The following is a 20,435-nucleotide window of genomic DNA, read 5'->3' on the forward strand; positions in this document are numbered from 1 at the left end:
CACTCGGACCTGCTGCTAGGTTAATTACCCTTAATTAGGTTGCATCCCTTATTGGAGAATGAGAGGCATCAAGCGTCCTGTCTGTGTCTCTGAAGGAAAATGGCATCTCCTCCTTAGCACAGGAAAATGACTGCTGCCATCTTCCTTCCTGTCTTTCTCTGTGGCCTTCGCTCACCCAGACTTCAAAGAGATTGAGCAAGTCACAAGCAATGGCTACTCCGGCATTTTACATAACTGCCCGCAGGAGAATACAGGGGAGTGGAGGTTAGAAAGGTGTGGCAGAAATAGTGGGATTCAAAGAGGTACAGTCTCAGCCCAAAGACTGCCTTAAAGGGAAAGCTGAACTATGGGGAGAACATGGCGCACTCTCAGTCTCCATGTTCGTATTTGATGCTGAAACGTAGGGATGGCAATGTGTAATAATATACTTATTATCATAGCCCTACCATTCAATAACTAATTCATTCTACACTGAAAGATGTAAGACCTTAAAATTCAATAATTGGAGCTGAAAATATAGTATCTCTTAGAAATTAAATAGTCACTGTTATCTTAGAGTTTTAGTTATGCAAGAACCCTAGTCCTTAGATAATGAAAAGAAGACAGTTGTAGGCTACATTGTAATGAGCAGAAAAATATTAAAAATAAAAATATTCCTGCTTTCATAAAAATTTACACTTCAACTATGAACGGACAAGATGCTCACAAGAAACCATACAGATCCTTGAAATCGTGTAATAGAATGTCAAGTTCCCACACTGGGATCCACCTCAGCCAATATATTGAGGCACAATATACCATATTGTGCTGCTTGCAGTTACATAATCAAGTAAGTTATTTCATTAGTAAAGGGTTTGAAATGGGGTTTTTATATTGCAATAATCTTGTATATTTTATGAAGTAACTGTTACATAAAGTTTTAAGACAAATACATGATTTCAACCCCTTGGGCTCTCAAAAATCCAAACAATACCAAAAAACCCTCACTCCAAATCATAGCGATGCAAAGGAAGGGTACAACTGTGCTTCTGGATTCCAAGCCTCTATTTTTGTGGGAGCAGAAGTCTACTCGTTCTGCCATAGAGGAGCTGGTGGGTTTAGACTTCAGACCCACTGATTCCGTGTGTCACCACGTCTCCTCAGTTGGATGCAGGGGCCTGGAGAATCGCCCTTTCTCTGCCATAGAGACGCTGGAGTGTGATTGCTTGAGAAGCAATGGTGAAAGTCTGTCCTAGAATTAGGAAAACCTAGTTCCGAACCATCACTTTGCCAAGAGCAGTGGGGTGGCTAGTTTCAGGGTAAGAGCAGGCACGTCTTTTAGTCGCACTGTCAGTTCTCTGGTACTCGGGTCAGCGCTTGCCATATATTAGTTCCTTAATAAATATTTGTGGGAAAATTGGGGCAAGTGATTAATAATCCCAAGGGCTTCATACTGGAATAACAAATAGTTTTGTGTCTCCAGGTGATTTCTAAGGTACTAAACTCTCTATCACTGCCATTGAGTTGATTCCAACTCATAACAACCCACTGAACAAGGTGGAACTGGCCGCTGTGGGTTTCCAAGGCTATAAATCTGCGGGAACAGAGAGCTTCATATTTATCCCTTGGTGTGGCTGGTGGGTTCAAATTGGTGACCTTGTGATTAGCCAGCCCAATGCATAAATCACTATGCCACCAAAGCTCCAAGTCCCGGGACGTGGGGGGGTGGGGGTGGAACACAGTCCTGGTAACATAGCAACAAGAGCATCTATATCTCTGGTTAGTTCCATTAGAAAATGATTTCCTTAGCTCTTGATAAGATTATGAGAATGTTTTCTCTAAACAGGGAATAAAATTTAATAGAAAATAAACCCAGTGAATCTAATCATCCCCAGTGTGTCAAAGTTGTTATAATATTGGACAATATTTATCAATGAATTGAATTTTTAAAATATATTATAAAATCTCAAGTGATTTTCCAACAGATGTCTTTCAGAGACTAAAAATCCTACAGTGTATTATTTTTAAACTCTGGAGTGTTCAAGCTATTTTGTGTTGAAAAGATTGTCTTGTCCACTGACAAAACTAATGGAAGGTTTTCGTAATTAAACAACCGGAGAATTGCAAAGCGATTGTTTGAGGTTTTAAGCAGTGGGAAATGAATCAATATGGCAAAACATGGTTGAGAGGCAAGTTATTTTTTATATTGAAGGAAATTGGTCAAGTAAAGTGTGGACTTGTATCATTTACAAATGATTCTTTTGTCATGAACTCTGTCAAAAAGAAGACTTTGATGTGAGAATACAACCATTTAGAGTCCATAATAAATATGACTCTAATTTTGAGAAGCAGATTGGCTTAAACATTTCAGGCATATTTTCTTCTGGGGAGAACTTTAGCAAGTGAGGAGAATGAAGACAGAGAGTTTACTAATCTAAATTTTTTTACTGGCTCTAGAAAGCAAAGTTAACTGTGCCCCAAATGCATTTCCTTTCCTAATAAAATGGTGGTAATATTCTTGTAAGTTGTGGAATTATCACGCATAAATAACAACAAAGCTAAAACTATTGAGTGTGTTGAACTAATAGTGATTAGATAGTACATAAGCTTTGCAGCTTATTAACCACCTGACTGTTTTCAAATGGAGAGGATAACTCACAGGAAACTAGTGTTTATGGCAACGCCAGGCATAGCAACTTTACATCAAAGGACTAATAAAGTACAAGGTTGCTGATTCTGACAAGAGTTCACCTTCTTTTTCAGGAATATAATATTGATTTTGGAGGTTCCATATGGAGATATAAGGCTCCCTGGTGACACAGAGGCAGTGCACTCTGATACCCCTAGGTCAGGACTTCCAACCCCCCACTCTGTGGGAGACTCCATGAGGCAATCTGCCCTCGTAAAGGTTTCAGTCTAGGAAACCACGCTGTTAGGTGGAATCAACTCGGCGGCACCAAACAATAACAGACGTGTGAGAGAACAGGTTCATGACAGCTATGTCCTCATCGACGTTGAGACACTCTCAAGTGGAATCATCCCAGCACTTTATTTGGCGATTACAGATTCACTCACTAGGAAATCAGTTAATGCTCCCAGAGTTGTTTGACAGGAGCTTTAATAAATCAGAGCAATGTTTTCTTTTCTTTGATCAAACTTAAACTTATGGTTTAGAAAAGGCTACAGCTCTTCAGAAGGAAAGCCAATGCTTTTGGGGGGAAAGTCAATGCTTTGGGGTCTGGAAAAGCTAAAGTCTTGTTATTTTAAAACAGAGTGCCAAGGGTGGGAAGGCCAAATGTGGTGGACTAGAGAATCAGCTAAAATGATTTCTCTGTAACGCGGTTCTTTGTAAGAAGTTTTCGAAGCTTTCGTTTTATCACCCCCCCCCACACACACACATGCTTTCTCTACAGTAGAACCATTTTTATAAATCACGCATTATTTTCCGTTTTTCACTTTAATTGTGCAAAGGACACAGCTCTTCTTCAACTTCTGTGAGTTGTGATGCCACGCGTGCTGCTTTCTCACTCCCAGGTCTCATTTTGCCAGAATTCTTCTTGACCCAGATCCTGCCTCTGCTAGAAGCGGGACCAGCCCCCCACTGTCAAAGGTAGACATCTTGAGGGAAGATGTGAGGAGCATGTCTCCATGAAGGATGGTTGGCTCTTCCCTTGACAAAACTTAACCACTGATTCATCTGCTCTAAAATCAGAGCAGTGGGCTCAACTCTTCTATCCGAAATGAATTTTCGGAAGAGTCAGCAAGTTCAGCTTGTCTTCTGTTTTGTTCTGAAAAAAGTCATCCTCAATGCAGAGCTTTCTCCCCACCTCCCCTATTGTAAAGGCCGTGACAACTGTGGACATTTCCCAAAGGATCCAGATCTTAGATAGGAAGAAGGCATTGAAAAGCTGTCGGGAAGATACATTGGAGTTGATATTCAGTCTTATAACCATATGTATTTGGAGACTTTTCAGACTTTCCAAAGTCTACTGTGGAGTAAAGCTTGTCAACAGGCAAATGGGAAGAAGACAGACAGAATAGTGACCTTTTTCGAAAGTGAAACGTGCTGTCAGTGTTTTGGAAACATCCTGCAAGTGGTCTTCCGTGTGATTCGACAGGGCCTTTTATAACCAATGGTGACAGCATAAGGTATTTCTGTGAGGAAGAAGTATAGGCATGCACCCGAAAATGTCTTCCTTTGGCACACAAGAGAACTGATAACACAGTCTGGTGCCTCTGATCAGGAGGAAAACTGACAAGTCCAAGTTATAAACAACTGCTTTTAATTTTCAGGGCGACATCAAACAGAATCCCATTGAAAAGCATTGACTATCTCTTCCCCCTTTATTAGCACATTTCTCAAAGTCTTTATTTCATTTTCATTCCTCAGCTACCCTGTGAGTTCATGTGAAAATAAACCAACAGGTGTGAGCACAATATGCCATCTTTCTTGAGACTGGGGTCAAGACACACCCCTCCCTTTCTCTAACATTCTACCTTTGCGAGTGTGGTCCAAAGGCCTTTGAAGGTAGGGGATGGGTGGGTAATGTCAGAGTCGGAGCCAATGGCTCCTGAAGTTCTGCCAAATTCTGTGAGGAGCTGATATAAAGGCTTTCATTTGAGCAGACTTGTTTCATTGGTCCTTTGAAGAAAACACTGTCCTGGCATCTGAACACCACAACACCATGCCCCTGCGAAAGGTGTGCTCCTTGAATTGGGCTTACTTTCTACCCACATCTTTACATGCCTCACAAAGCCCAGCACACTGCCTACTTCATAGTAGGTATTTGGGAGGTAAAACAAGAAGATTAAATTATGGGAAATATTTTTGTATGATGAATCACTATGCTTTAATTATGTTCAATTTGTAACAATGAAAATATATCCAGCATATCAGATATTTATATTATGATTCATAACAGTAGCAAAATGATAGTAATGAAGCAGCAATGAAAATCATGTTACGGTTGGAGTCACTACCACATGAGGACCTGTGTGACAGGGTCGAGGTCGTGGACCACTGGACCCGAGGGTAGTGAAAGTGCTGGCGTGCCCCCTGCCTCAATGTCCCTTCGGTGTTGCCCATTGTCCCATTACATTACAGTCTCAGGGTTGGGTCTCCATTTGGGCCACGTGCCTTTACATCAATTTGATTGATTGTTTAAGCACTTCTGATACCTCTTCTCTTTAACATCTCATGACCACAAAGGCTGGCGTGCATCTTCCACTGGGCTTTGTTGTTTCCCTGCTAGACGGCTGCTTGTTTGATTCCAGGGCTTTAAGATCCCAGATGTTATGACTTTTTTAAAAAAATCATTTTATTAGGGGCTCCTACAACTCTTATCACCATCTATACATACTTCAATTGTGTAAAGCACATTTGTACATTCATTGCCCTCATCATTCTCAAAATGTTTGCTCTCCACCTAAGCCCCTGACATCAGCTCCTCGTTTCCCCCTTCCCTCCCCCTTCCCCTACCTCATGAACCCTTGAAAATTTATAAATTACTATTTTGTCATAGTTTGCACTGTATGTCTGTCCCCCAGGGAGAAGGTAAATCCTTATAATCGGTTCCCCCTCTCTACCCCACCCTCCCAGTTTCTCCACTCGCACCATTGGTCCTGAAGGGGTCATCCGCCCTGGATTTCCTGTGTGGAAACCAATTTAAATGTAAAGAAAGCTTGAAACAATTTGACTCAGTACCTGATTTGCTCCATTTTCCACTAGTTTTCCCAGAATAGTAATGGAAACTGCTTTGATCAATTCTCTGAAGAAGCAGCATGATTTATGATGAAGAACAAGGATTCTTATTTCTGTAATATACCTAGTTGCTGTAGATTAATTCTAACTCACAGCATCCCATCTGTGTGAGAGTGGAATTATGCTCCAGAGTGTTTTCAGTGGGTTGTTCTTTTGGAAGGATATGGCCCAAACTTTCTTCAAAGGCGCCTTGAGTGAAATCAAACCAGTTTTAATCTTTCGCTTAGCAGCCATGCATGAGAACTGCATCACTCAGGAATTCCAGAGCTGTAATATCTGGGTTCAATTCCAGGCACTATTTCCTAATTAGTTAGCGTGACTTTGAGAGCCTTTCTTAACCACTTGGTGACTAATTTTCATCTGAAAATTGGGCCATAATACTACCAATCTTATGAGTCCAATCATAAAGAATAAGACCAAATCAAACTCACTGCCATTGCCTTGATGCCAACTCACAGTGACCCTATAGGACAGAATAGAACTGCCTCCATGAGTTTCTGAGATTGTAACACTTTACAGGAGTAGAAAGTCTCATATTCCTCTTGCAGAGCAGCTTGGGGTTTTGAACTACTGACCTTATGGTTAGCAGCTCACCGTGTTGATCATAAAGAAAACATGCTTAAAATGGACTATATACATTTTTTAAATGACAAGTACAGGGGAATTCTTAGACATAATTTTCCAGGGAAGGATCCAAGCAAAACTAACACACTGCCATTGAGTCAATTGTAACTCATAGTGACCCCAAACGGCAGATTACAACTGCCCCTGTGGGTTTCTCAGACACCATTCTTTATGGAAGTAGAAAACTGTGTCCTTCTATGGAGGCTGGTTGGTTGGGACTGCAGTGGTTAGCAGGTCCACGTGTAACTCACTGTGCCACCAGGCCTCCTTCCAGGCAGTGATACAACTTAAAGGACTTGTTTTTTTGTGCGTTTTTTTTTTTGCTGGTGTGGTGGTGGTAGTGGTGGTGGTGGTGGTGGGGTGGGTGGTGGAAAATGACTTGTTTTATAAAAAGTTATGACTCTGAAATGCAGCCAATAATGGGACTTCTGGCAGTGCAAAATAGAAGTGCAAGTCCACATTCTGGATTTCTGAGGTTCAGTGGTCAACCTCACTAATGTTCAGACATGAAAATACTATGATAAAACCAAACAACAACAAAACAACTACAGTGTTTGTGATTGTTTAGAGGAATCGAATGGGTGTTATTCTATTAATCAGAAGTGACTTGGCTCCATCACATGTAAGGGACTGCGCTAGGTGTCTTTCACATTTTCATTTGTTCAGTAATAGAACATAATGCATCTGAAACTCCCTGAACCCAAAGCGCTTTCCTAAGTGGCATAGGTGCACAGTAAGACACCATAATGGACAGCAATGAGAGAGTCATGAGCTCAATAACAGCCCCATCTGAAAGATGGTCATTAAGGAGGGTTTTAATGTGTGTATTGGCAGCTGCACTGAAACTGCAAGTCCCGAGTTGGGCTTTATGTCACCTGAGCACATGGCCTTTGGTCTGTGGTTTCCTGTTACTCATTGAATGTGACAAACATCAATTAAGAAGCATCAGCCTTTGTTTTAACTTGTGAGTAATGGGGAAAATATTGGGGCTTCTCTGAGTCTAAACAATGTAATTTGTTAGATTTAGCATGTTGTTGAATGACTAAAGGTTACCTAGGCTCAGCAGCATCCTTGACAGGCTGTGGCTGAATGATTTTACATTCCATTTGCCTTACCTCAACCTTCTCCCTGTGGCCTTGTCAAATTGAAGTGGAATGCAATGAAAAATGAGGTGTTTTGAGATATTGACCCACCATTGTTAGTGGTAGTCTGGAGGAATAATGATGGATTTTCACACATGTATATATGAATGCGGGAAAATTCCTTGGTGCACCGTGGTGTTCAGCAATCATCTATATGATGAATTGTTCCTCGAGGCAGCTTAACCTCAGCATCACCACAAGTATTTTATTACTGTGCTAGAATCTATAATGTCAGATTAAAAGGTTTCAACTATGGCTTAGGGGAAGGGAAGACTAGGAATCAGAAAGACTGGATTTGAATTGAAATTGTATAATTTGGTGGCTTTGTAAATGAATCCAAGACATCGAATATTTCCTCATTCCCTCAATTTCATAATCTCTAAAATTAAAGTGATAATAATACTACCTTACCGTGAAGAAATACCAGGAAATATATGTTAAACATTCTATACAATGTCTGAGGCATGATAAAGATTGAATAAAAAGTAGTTAAATTAAAATATGAACATGGATTGATTTCATGGAAATAGAGACACCAAGGCAAAATCTCTTCAGTAGCCATCAATTATTGGCTTAATATGCAAAATGGAAATCCCAATTTTTTTTCAAAATAAAGCCTAAAGATAAACCTACTGTACAGTCTTCAAACTCAGTGCTTTTTTTGCAGATGAGCAAGGGTTTGTGGGTTGTTTAAATTCATGAAAATCACTTAACTAATTATCATTGTAATGAAAAAGAAGTCTTGGAGAATCCAATATTAGCGACACAGCAAAAGGACGCTGTGTAAATTATTCCATTTCAAAATCTATCAACATTACTGTGAGCAGATATGTGAAATCATCTTAGCATTTGGAGGTAAGTCTTGCATGGCTCACTACATGGGTAAGAGTTCAAAACTGCCAGTGGAGTCTCTAGAGAAAGGTAGAAAGTTATTTGCTCCCATCAATATTTACAGACTCAGAACCCCTATGTAAGGCCACTGTGAGTGGAAATCAACTTGATAACACGGTTTTGTTCTGTTTTAAACTGTAGATGGGTGACCTAGTGGCACTAGGGGTTGCACATTGGACTGTTAATCGCAAAGCCAAGCATTAGGATTGAAACCTATCAGCAGCACTGCTGGGCGAAGATGAGGCCACTTGCTGTCCTAAAGATTAACAGGCTGGCATCACCTCAATGGCTATTGGGTTTTGTCTTTGATGTTCTTGGAAAAGGAGCCCTCTTGGAACAGTGGTGAAATGCTTAGCTGCTAATTAAAAGGCTGGCCACGTTATCCCACTGGTATCTCCATGGGAGAGAGAGAAGGCAGTGTGTTTACATCAAGACTGTAGCTGTGAGGACCTGGTGGGACCTTTCTACTCTGCACTGTAGCTTGGCCGTGAGTCAGCGTGCCTTGCAAGGCAACAGGTCGGATGTATTATTGGATATGATCATTAGTGGATACGATGCATGCTCTTCTCTGAGCCTGGAGATTGGCTCTTTGTTGGAAGCATTGGCACAGGTGACACTGTTAGCTCACCTGAAGATTTACAGACAGGTAAGGATTAGGAATGAAGACATGGGCTAAGTAAAATAAGAAAGGAAGAAATGGTAGTCCGAGTGGAGACTGGGTGGATCAGCATGAACTCAGACGACCTTTTAAACATTCTGTTCTTAGTGTAGTCTGCCTGATTGAAGTTAGGGCCTTAAAGAGCATGAGTGAGGAGAAACGTTCTTCATGGAGGGGACATTTGTAAACTCCCTTAGCCCATCACCTACAAGAAGAAGGTAAATGAAATCATTACCTGGAATTTCTTGGCACCTACTTGGGTTTATGATTCCCATAGCAACAAATGGGCAGCTTTTGTTTACAAATCTTGAAACAATGTTTCAGTTAAGAAACAAGTATAAATAATGCAAACATGGAAATGCAGGCTGCAAATAAAGGTTAATGAGTGTGTGCCCTTTCCTAGATGGAATAATTCCCTAATCTTGCCACACTTTGAAAAGTTGTATGAATACATTTAATCATAAATGTTTTTACCTGAGTAATGAACTTTAACTTTCTAAATCAATCAACTTCTGCTGGGTGGAGGGGCCAAGTGCGAGAATCTAACCACATTACACAAAAGAGGGATTTTTTTGTTTTTCTAGAATGCATTCATTACACCATGAGCTTGCGATGAGGTGAGCATAGATTCTAGAGAAGACGGTCCGCTATTAGACTCCATGATAAAGAACATTCACATTAGAGCTTAGACAAATGTATAGATTGCAATCTGCTTCTTGTCACAGTATGCACACACAGGCCCTGTTACCCCATGTGAGTACTCTGCTGAAAGCTTGCTAGCGACTTCCCGAAGCTGCCTTAAGGCAGCCTTCCGTTGAGCTTTCTTATGTGGATGTCTGAGAGTAGCGAAAGGAACCCTACTGACTAAACGTATTCATTCTGCTGCCAGAGTCCACCTCATTTCAGGTCCCAACTTATGCACAGGGCCAGATGGCTTCGCTGGAACCTGAAAGCAGGCAGGGTCAGGCAAAGAAGCGAACTTGTGCAGGACAAGCAGTGCTGGTTCTTCTCTTTGCTTTTTAATCAGAGGAAATGAAATGTTAACAAATGGAAAAGGGCTCCCTTTCAGAATATAGCTCACCAATGCTGAGGGCAAGTTTCAAAATGATTAGCTGGGAGGCTCTAAGTGTTCACAGTGACTACGTGCAGTATGACTCCTGAAACCTAAACTGAACACAGAGGTCGCTTTGCTTCCTAGATTAGCCAACTATTTCAGAATAGTTCTTTTCCTTGAAACGACCATTAAGTTCGTCTTTGCAGGGACTGATTAGTTGTATTTTATGAAAAACAGAGTCATATTTGCATAGCATAAATGATTACAAATCCCCAAATCAAACCGACTGCCATTGGGTCGATGTCAACCTACGCAGACCCAATAAGACAGTTTAGAACTGCTCTGTGAGTGTCCGAGTTGCTAACTGTTTACGGGAGTAGACAGCCTTAGCTTTCTCCCTCAGAGTACCTGGCTTTATCCAATGGCTGATATTTCAGATTGCAGCCCAACACGTAATCAATATGCCACCTGGGCTTCTGCATAAATTATTAAGTAATTTTAAATAGTTATTTTTATTTAAGCATAAATATGGCAAACCACTTAAACAACTAAATATGTAATTAATAGTCAGCTGTACTATTTGGTAGTTTTCTGCATTTCATATCTGGTTCTGTTCTTTACAAAATAGTGTGAATTTATCTTTTTTCTTTTTCATTTAAGCACTGATTTTCAAATTAGGAATCCATTTGGCCTATATTATTATGCACCAAGATGCCATAAATGTCATGTCCTTCCTGTACTCAGGGAATCCAATTTGCAGAAAATGACATATATTTTAAGCAGATTTTTAATCTTTTGTAGAACTAGATTTCTTTTCAACTCTAGGTTTTGGAATTGTATAAGGTTATTAATTCATCTCAGCTATTTTAGCCTGCAGAGTGTTTAACTAGAATCTTCACTCTGATGCCTGGTACTGCTTTATTGAAAAATTGCTCATTTTATTTCATGATCACAAAAATATTTTTTTAACTTTAACACTAATCAATTCATGATTCAACAGTAAAACAACTTCTCAGTGCAATCCAATCTTCTTATTTCTCTAACACATCCAGAATTGAAAGAAATATTCTTCCAGGCATTTGATACCATAATGACAGGTGCTTTTTCAAAGTGTGAGTTTATCTATGCAAAAACATGCTCAAGGCACAATTTTATGTTCACAGACAGGATAGTGAGAATTTTAAATTAGGATTGACTTGCTGTCTTTAATCAACACTGACATATGTGTGTAGGGGAGGGTGGTAGCAGAGGGAATCTAGCAAACCTAAGAGACCTCATTTTGAATGATGGGATTTGTAGGCATATATCATAAATACCTTTTTATCATCACACACAACAATCCATTTTTCCTTGTGATTAATTTAGGTTTAAATGATTCCATATATGAAAGGCTTATTGATTTAACTTTGAATCCAAGTGTCCCAGATTTTATGTATTATTAAGGAGCGTTTGCCTTGAGATTGAGTGGCAGTTGCTTCCTTGACTATGATAATCTTTTAGGAGTAGTTGTTAGCTCTACTTTCATCTAAGAAGCTGATTGGTCTCATAATAATAACTAAATTACAATAAAAATACTATAAGGCCAAGAACTATTTGGCTGGGTTTTGGAGAAATTACTGTTGTGATTGACCCAATACACCAACTTCTTTGGTGTTATGTTCCACAGTTGATAAACAATACATTGGGATTGGGAATAGCCTATTTTAAAGAAATGTGTACAGCATAGCTCAGGTGAACAAATGAGTGACAGTATATTAGAGTATTCATGTGAAATGAGTTTTATGGCAAAATCCTTCTGCCGAGTGTCAACTTCTTTGGCTTACTAACAGTAACTCTGGGAAATTCCCACTCATCCTTAGCAAGGTTGGAAATTCAAGATATCCCCATAAACCACACTGCAGATGTGCAAGTTTTAATGCCCTTGTCGGGATGTGGATATATGTATCCCTCATAAGAGTTAAAGGTCCACTTGTTTTTATGGAAGGTGTACATTGAACTAACCTCTGCTAGAAACCAATCTTTCCCCTATGGCACTTTCTTATGTTGCTTGTGTCCAGTCTTGTGAGTATCTACTTGGTAAAGACAACCCTCATTAACCATTTTCCCTTCTTTGCAGCCATCATGCTTCTGGCTAAGGAGAACATAGTGGGGCATCCTTTCAGAACCCATTACTAGCCATCTTTAATTGGCAGAGTGGTGCAGAATTATGTCTATCACAAGACACGCCCTCCTAGGAGCAGAGTGCTGCTTTCACAGGGTGTTGCTCTGGGTAAGATTTGTGTCAGACGTGGTGTGACCTCCATTGCTGCCGTATACCACACATTGTCATTATGTGTCAGTTTTTTACACTGATTTTAGGGATCATTAGTGTCTACAGTTAATTTTGAATTCATGGATAGAAAAATGAGATAGTGTTAGCTCAGGAGGAACCACCCAGTAAGAAAATTGAATTTTAATAAAATGTGTAGCTTTTCATGTAAGCTGTCTCAACATGACAGCTGTACTGCTTTAGGCTGAAGTATATTATCCATATAGCACTACAAATTAGTCTCCTTGGGTATCCTAAAATTTACTTCTTTGTAGAATAGACAGTACTCATTTTAGGCACATATATGCATAAAATAAATGCATATTAGCAGTTCTCAGAAAGAGAGTAAATTTGGAGTGTGCTCAGAGAAATCATGATCGTGAAATATGATACTCTTTGAACTCTTCTTTCAGATTCCAAATCTAATTATCTGGTAGGAGCAAGAGGAGTGCTGGAATCCATGATCACAGTTTAGATTCTGGAATGATTGGTCCTTATTATATGCTGGTCTTCATAAATGGGCTGTTTACATGGAGTCAAATTAGGGTGGTCTGTTCTGAACTGTGCTGCTACAACTCATGTCTGACAGAAATATGTCATCTACGGACTCATACTTTCTACCTCGCATTACATTGTTTATTCAAATTGCACTTAAAGGAAAATTTATTTGCTTTTGTCTTAACAGTTTTTATCATAGTAGACGTGTTTCCCATTGGTGAAGACATTCATGTACGTTTTCGCTACTTAATAGGTGCATATTTTCGTTATGGAAAACACATGTGGTTTCCTTTCACAGGAAATCAAAGCTGGCGCGTCTTTCTGAGATTTGCAGTAGCACAATTCAGCGTACACCGCCCCTTCGTCCCGTTCCTCTCGCCTTCCTCGCCTTCCTCGCCACTTCATTCCCGGCTCCTTCCCGCCTTCTTCCCACTCCTATACTTCTTGTTATCTCTTTGCCCCCATCTCTTTTTCTAAATTTAGTTAAATCTCCAGAATAGTACTGGTCTTATTTCCCCCAACAATTATTTCTTTTCTCATAGCTAATAGAAAATAATTGTTCAGTTCTAAAATGAATTTGACAAGCCCAAGGATAGGTAACATACCAACCAGTGAGAATGTGGTACAACTGGAAGCTTTAAATTAGGTCAGTAAGAAAGATGATGATGAGGAGATATATTTAAACTCAATATAATTATATGCCTTTTTTATACAACATGGTTTGGAAATACATTATGAATAGGTATTCTATATAAACTATCCTATGCTCAAAAGGAAATCAACTTGGAAGCTTTGAATTGATGTTTCTGAGTTTTTTCTATGAATTATAAAACAAAGGTATTCCTATGGAGTACACAAATCAAAGACAACAGATGTAAATTCTACTATAGTCACAATCCTGCAATAACAACGCTTTCTGCGTGTGTGTTTAGATAGACACACAATATGAACATGTATGGTAAGGAGACTAGGGCGATACGCAAGTAGTTATAGGTTTAACAAAGGGCATTTCTACATGTATATTTACCTAGGCTGCAAATATCAAGTATATGATGTGCAGTTTGAAACCACCACCCACTTGAGAGGGAGATATGATTCTCTCTACCACTTCCATTGAGAATTACAATTTTGGAAACCCACAGTTACAGTTCTATCCGGTCCTTTGGGTCATTATTGGTCCAATATGACTTGATGGCACTGAATTTTCAGGTACTGAAAATATTAATATATTTATGAATATAGTAGAACACACGGAGTTATGAAATCTTCTTAGCAGTGACCAAGTACCTTGACAGAATGAGTCTCTGTGTGTGAGGGGCTAAGGACCATAATCTTGGGGGTCAACAAAGTCAATTGGCATAATGGGGTGTATTAAGGCAATGCTCTATGTACTATTTTGGTGAATAGCAACTGGGGTCCTAAAAGTCCAAAAAGCTGTGCTTAGCTAAGGTGCAACAATTGTTCTCTCCCCTGTCTAGAACAAAGAAGGGCAGAGGAATTCTAAAATGCGTGCAAGCAAACAATTGGTCCAAAGGACTAATGAATGGATCATGAGAACCAACCTCAACAACCCTGACATTAGTACTGGATGGTACTTGGCTACCATTCCTGACTACTCTGAAAGTATCACATAAAACAGCAATTCTCAACCTGTGGGTCATGACCGCTTTGGGGGTCGAATGACTTTCACAGGGGGTTTCTGCTTCATAACAGTAGCAAAATTACAGTTATGAAGTAGCAAAGAAAATAATTTTATTGTTGGAGGGGTCACCACAACATGAGTAACTGTATTAAAGGGTCACAGCATTAGGAAGGTTGAGAACCACTGATACAAAAGATCCTTCATGGAGAGGAAGAAAAACGTCTTACAAAATTCAGAATCATACAAAAGAGCAGCTCTATTGGTTGTATAGAGATTGGTGGAATCCCAGAGAATATGTCCCTTGGTTACTATTCAGGTCTGGGATTCAGTTTACCACCACCACCACTCCCATGCCCTCACATCCATTTATTGCCTTCCCTGCCTCCTCCTTCTATCTTCCGTTCCCATTTACCACTCACCCACTCTCCTTTGGGGAGACATCTAAAATGAATTTTCTCTTTGGTATGTTGCAGATTTATTTTGATTAATCAATAAAGTTGCTGAGAGTATTTAATACTACCTTTTCCTTCATTTTCTCCCATTGGACTTAATAGACTTTTTTTTATTAAATTGATTTCCTCAGAAACAAAGAGCATGTTTTGATTGATAATATGCACCAGATTGATTCCTAGAAAAGGGGAAACTTGTTTTCTTTCCTTTATTTGGATGGAGGAATAATTACATTTAAAAATAGTGTCATATTAATTTCTTCCATATTAATTAAGATTACCTACTAAAAGTGAGATTGCTTAACCAACACTACTGGAATTCCTCGGTATTTAATGTTCCTCAAAAACATCTGTGTTAAGCACTATTTTAAGTTTTTTCTAGTGAAAAGTGAAATCAGCCCTCACAAATAATTAAATAGGTGTGATTGTTATTTTCAGTCTGTGGGCCAAAAAGTTAAGTATTTGCTTAAAGACACTGAGAGAGAAAGTGTTTGATATAGGATAGGAAACTTAGGCATCTCTTTCTACAAAGTGACCATTCAAAATTAATTGGCAGTAAACAATTGTATATTAATTATAGTCAATTGATGATTTGTAATCATTAGGTTCTTATGGCCCTCGTGGAATATTTTTTAACTTGGTACTGATAGAAATTATATTGGAACGGAAAGCAAATGTCGATTAACAGGCTTTATTTGGAAAACATGCTCTGTGGATTTCTTCCAGGCTAGAAAGGAGAGCAAGGAAGCCGAGTGGAGGGGTATCAGAGAAGCAGGATATGCGAGTAGCCAGAGCAGGCAAGAGAACCAGAGCAAGGGCAAGAGAGCGCAAGAGTGAAGTAAGAGACAAGGATGCCAGACAAAGAAACTCAGTGCTAATATGTGGTTAACAAGTAGGTTTGGGGTGCACCATGTATCTTCCTGATTGGCAAGTTTGCAGCATACAGGAGGTCTTTGGTGTACGCGGACTGATGTGGGGGTGGAAAGAATCATCGGAAGACGTTTAAAATGGTCAGGTGCCATTTTAAACTAAGCCGGAGTCATTGTTACTGCCTTTTGATAATAGGGAATGGAACTGAAGGGCTCGTCTTCTGTAATTGCTTCCTGCTGGACAGGGACCACGAATAACCTACAGCTGTTTTGTCTCAGCATGGTGTGGTGGACAGTCATAGACAGCTTCATGTAGGTATGTTTGGTGAAGGCACGCCTATGTGCCTGTGGGGGGGTGGGGAGTGGGGAGGGACTGAAAACAGCGAAACAGGCAAGGCCCAAAGCACAGAAATATACATATTGAACTGATGGGTCTGAGGTAGTTTATTGTGCCAACCTGGCCGATAAAGTAAACACGTGTGAGTTTAATTGAAGAACGGAGAAATAAATGTCTTGGTGTGCCTCCCCTTTCTAGTTCTCCGGTCTCTTGCTTTCTGATGGTCAGAAAAGAGTGCAGCTGCCTTAGCCAGTTCCCTGCTTCAGCTGGCTAGACTCACTTCCTGAAATTCCTCAGGCCACATGGACCTACCCCATTGCAGCCCTGGGTGCAGGGGCAGCCATATGGAGACCCCTGCCTGCACTGAGATGCTTACAAGTTCACTGATTTGGTTTTCCGCCTGCAGTCAGCGTCATTGTGCCTGTTTTGTGAGATGGAGGAGGACTTTGTGGATTGGTGTCAGACATAAGGGCTAATGTTGGATTTGTGGGCTTGGGCAGCACTGGGTTGGGATGTTTTCTTGATGTACACTTAGCCTTTATATAAAACTCTCTCTATACATGAGTTTCTGTGTACTTGTTTCTCTCAAGTACCCAGACTTACACATTATGGTCCCTGAGGAGTGGGGTCCTAGAGAAACAAATCATCAGATGGAGAGTAGATGTTTGTGTGACCTCTCCCTCATGGTAGTTTTTCCTCTTTGTCGAGTCAGAGGTCAGATAAGCCACATCGTTTACTCAGTTGTTTTCTGGGGAAAATAAGGGAAATATGAAAACAGAAAGCTTTCAGCCATTATAATTTGATCTTTAGATGGATTTAGGTCACACCTACAAAGAAAACTTTGAAAAGATATGCCCACCCAGTGCTTTGGAGAACTCAGGAACTAGTGGTCTTTGTCAGACGCTGGAAAAAAATCTAGAACCATGAAGAAAACTCCTCTCTGGGACTGAATGTTAAAGGGAGCCCGAGGGCAGGCTGAAATGCTTGCTAGGTGCCCACCTGGATCTATTTGTTGAGTGGAAGTGGGAGAAAGGCAACAATAAAGAGACGGGTTGAATTTGGCCACTGACACCTGCGGATTTGGTTTACAGAAAAACAATGAAGATAAGAGCAGGTTGACTGGTCTAAAGGTCATGACCTACCACTAGGGGGCCAGGCTTGTTGAGTATTGGTGAGAGCCCATGGTCTAAAGAAAAGGTGACCAGTGGGGCACCTTGTGGAGCTGAGTGAGGCAGCCCACACTGAGCTGACCAGAACCCGACCAGATTAAGAGATGATTTGAGCTCCTAGCCGCTGAACAGTTTGTTGCAATTCAGCCACTTTTTTCTTTAGTTCCTCATCTATATTGGCCTGCAGGGTCCATAATTGGTGTGCGTCTAGTGGCCACTTTTGCACAAAATGTTCAGTTTTTATAGATTCATGCAATGCTGCCCGTGCAACAGCTATGAGTCCGATGATGGCTGCAAGGATCAGACCCACAAATCGATGAGGTCTCTTTAATATCCCCTACATTATCTGCAACACCAAGGAAGTCGCTGGACTCCTTTCCCACCCGTGGTTCATCTGCACCAGAACCCACACGCCCAGCTGGCTTCTTAAGATGAGGACGCTGTCTTTAAAGAGCTCATAAGCAGAGCATGGTTAGGCGAGCACATAATCTACAATTAGAGCACGTGACAATGAGCATAGCCACGTCGATTGTGGTGTCCCCACAGTTAGTACACAGGGCATCTCTCCTAGGAAACTAGGCCCCGTGGGTTGTCTGTATAGTAAGTGCATAGAACCAGACTGATCAGCTCTATATATCCTAGTGAAGGTATGGTAGTGACGGGTGTTTTCACAAGTCCAACTGTTCGGGTCCTTTCTGAGGTTTTAACAACCAAGGGCAAGGAGGTGCTAGGCCTCCTTCAAGCAACACCATTAATTGTGACCCAGTGGCAACGATACTATCAGATTCATGCCATCTGCAATTACGACATAGTCAAGTGATGTAGAATCACATTATTCTGAGCAATTTGTTAGAAAATTTCCAGGAGGACCCCGGTCAAGGATTGTGTCAGTTATTACTTCTTAGTACTTTTCCATAAGGCCCTTGACATTTGGGTCATTTGAGTCTAAAGGCTTTGAAATGCTGGTAACTCATGATTTTACAGGTTTCAGCATCTCCTCTCCCCTCCATTGTAGTGGGGATCTCATATTCTGTAAAAGAATGTCCTATTGTCATGTAGAAACCATGATCAGTGTCATTAAACAAAAGCCAGCTACTCTAAGCTGTGGTTCAATAGATAGACAGCTAGACACACATAAAAGTAATACCTCAAACCAAGGGTAAAATGGAATATTTGGCCATTTTCCTCAGGGTACATGGCTATGCCATCTCCCCAAGGGCCTGGTGTCCACACAGAATCATTTTCAAATATGACAGGACCAGTGGAGTCTACTCTATAATTTCCAGTAAGGGCGAATGAGGTACATAGGCTTAATAAGCATAATTAGCACATACCTCAGTGGTGACAGATATAACTGTAATCATTGCTAGAAACGCACTGTTTTAAGGGTCATCGATTGATGACCCTTCAGTGCTTGCTAGTCTCACCTGTGGTCTGTGCTGTATCAGTTTTAACTCTATTGTAGGTTTCAGGTCCTCTAATTGTCTGAGAGCCACGGGGTCTCAACGCACATTAGGAAAGCTTCCTTTAATCTAATGTAAACAGGCAGGTGATGCCCAGCAACTGAAGGTTGGGTAATATCCCAAACACATGGGTTACCTAAAGCAAGTGGTAAAGGAAGAGAATTGGTGGGGGGTGTTTGGATACCAAATTTAGTTTGAGGGGAGATGGAGGCAGGAAGAGTGCCTGTATGGTTTGTAAGAGAAGCAATAGTATTGGAGTCCATGAGACTTCTGGTAAATGCAAAGTTACCACTGTTTTGAATTTAGTAAGAATATCTCTGCCCAGTAGGGGAGTGGGACACTTGGGAATGACTAGAAACTGGAGTGAGAATTGTTCATGATAAAGACTGCATAAAAGTGGCTATGAAGGTTTTTGAGACTAAAGCTGAGACTCTGATAGAAGTCTAAAGAAGTTTGTCATGAATGTTCAGGTAGTGTTGAATAAGTGGCCTGGGTGGCTAAAGGGAAATAAGTAGGCTTATTGGAGACGATGATTTTTACCCTGAGCTTGAGATGGGTGATCTCTGTAGGGCCCTTCAATCCTGGGCACCATCAATCCTTCATCACCAATCCTAAGAGCCTTGACAACAAGGTGTCTTGAGCAGGCTGCTCTGGAGATATTATGGAAGACACTATCCTTCCTACCTTCTCTCAGAAAGGGCAGTCAACTCCCCAGTGCCCTCCTTCTCTGGAATATAGGCAAGACTTTGATGGAGGATGAGGCTGGGACATTTGCATGCCCAGTGTTCTACTTTGAAATATTTAAAACAGGGTCCAGGTGGCTTACCTGTCTTTGGCCCAGTGTTAATTGGTTTGGATTTATTCAATTGCCCTGAAGGGAATTAGCTAGAACCTGCTCTTTAGCTTTGTCCCTTTGCAGTTTGTCTAAGGTTTCCTGTTCTTCCATTATTGAAAACCTTGAAGGCCACATTGAGAAGGTCTCTTTGTGAAGTCTTAGGACCATATTCCAACCTTTTAAGTTTTCTCTTTATGTCAGGTGCTGACTGTGAAGTAGAGTGTGAATAAAGCAAAGTAGTGCCAGCTGGTATTGAAGGTCTACTCTGTTTTATTTAAAGAGAGCTTCTGAGAGATGAGATAGGACCCGGGTAGAATTTTCATTTGGATTTTGAAGGGTTTCTCTAATTTTATCATAATTGATAAAATAATTGACTGTCTTATTAGCCCATTTTTATAAGCCTTCAATAAAATGAATAACCATGTCATCTCGGAAAGTGCAGTCTTCATGACCGAGCTGATATTTCCAGTTAGGGTCTCATCAGGGAACTACATTGGAGCCCACTGGTTTATGCAGTTCTGGGCGAGAACTTCATGACCTCCCTGCTGATCCACTATGCAGACCCCACTCTATCTTTGGATGCCAGAGTGGCTGTGAGAATTATATGGATATCATGCAAGGTAAGAGCATATGACTCAGTGAGATAGTTAACCTCGTTAGTGTGATATCCAGATCAGAGGAATAACATCCCAACATTTCTCGAGAACAGATAAATCAGAAGGAGAGAAGGGATATGTATTTAACCTATGCTTCAGC

Source organism: Tenrec ecaudatus, chromosome 8 (genome assembly GCF_050624435.1).
Source record: "Tenrec ecaudatus isolate mTenEca1 chromosome 8, mTenEca1.hap1, whole genome shotgun sequence".
Lineage (NCBI taxonomy): Eukaryota > Metazoa > Chordata > Mammalia > Afrosoricida > Tenrecidae > Tenrec > Tenrec ecaudatus.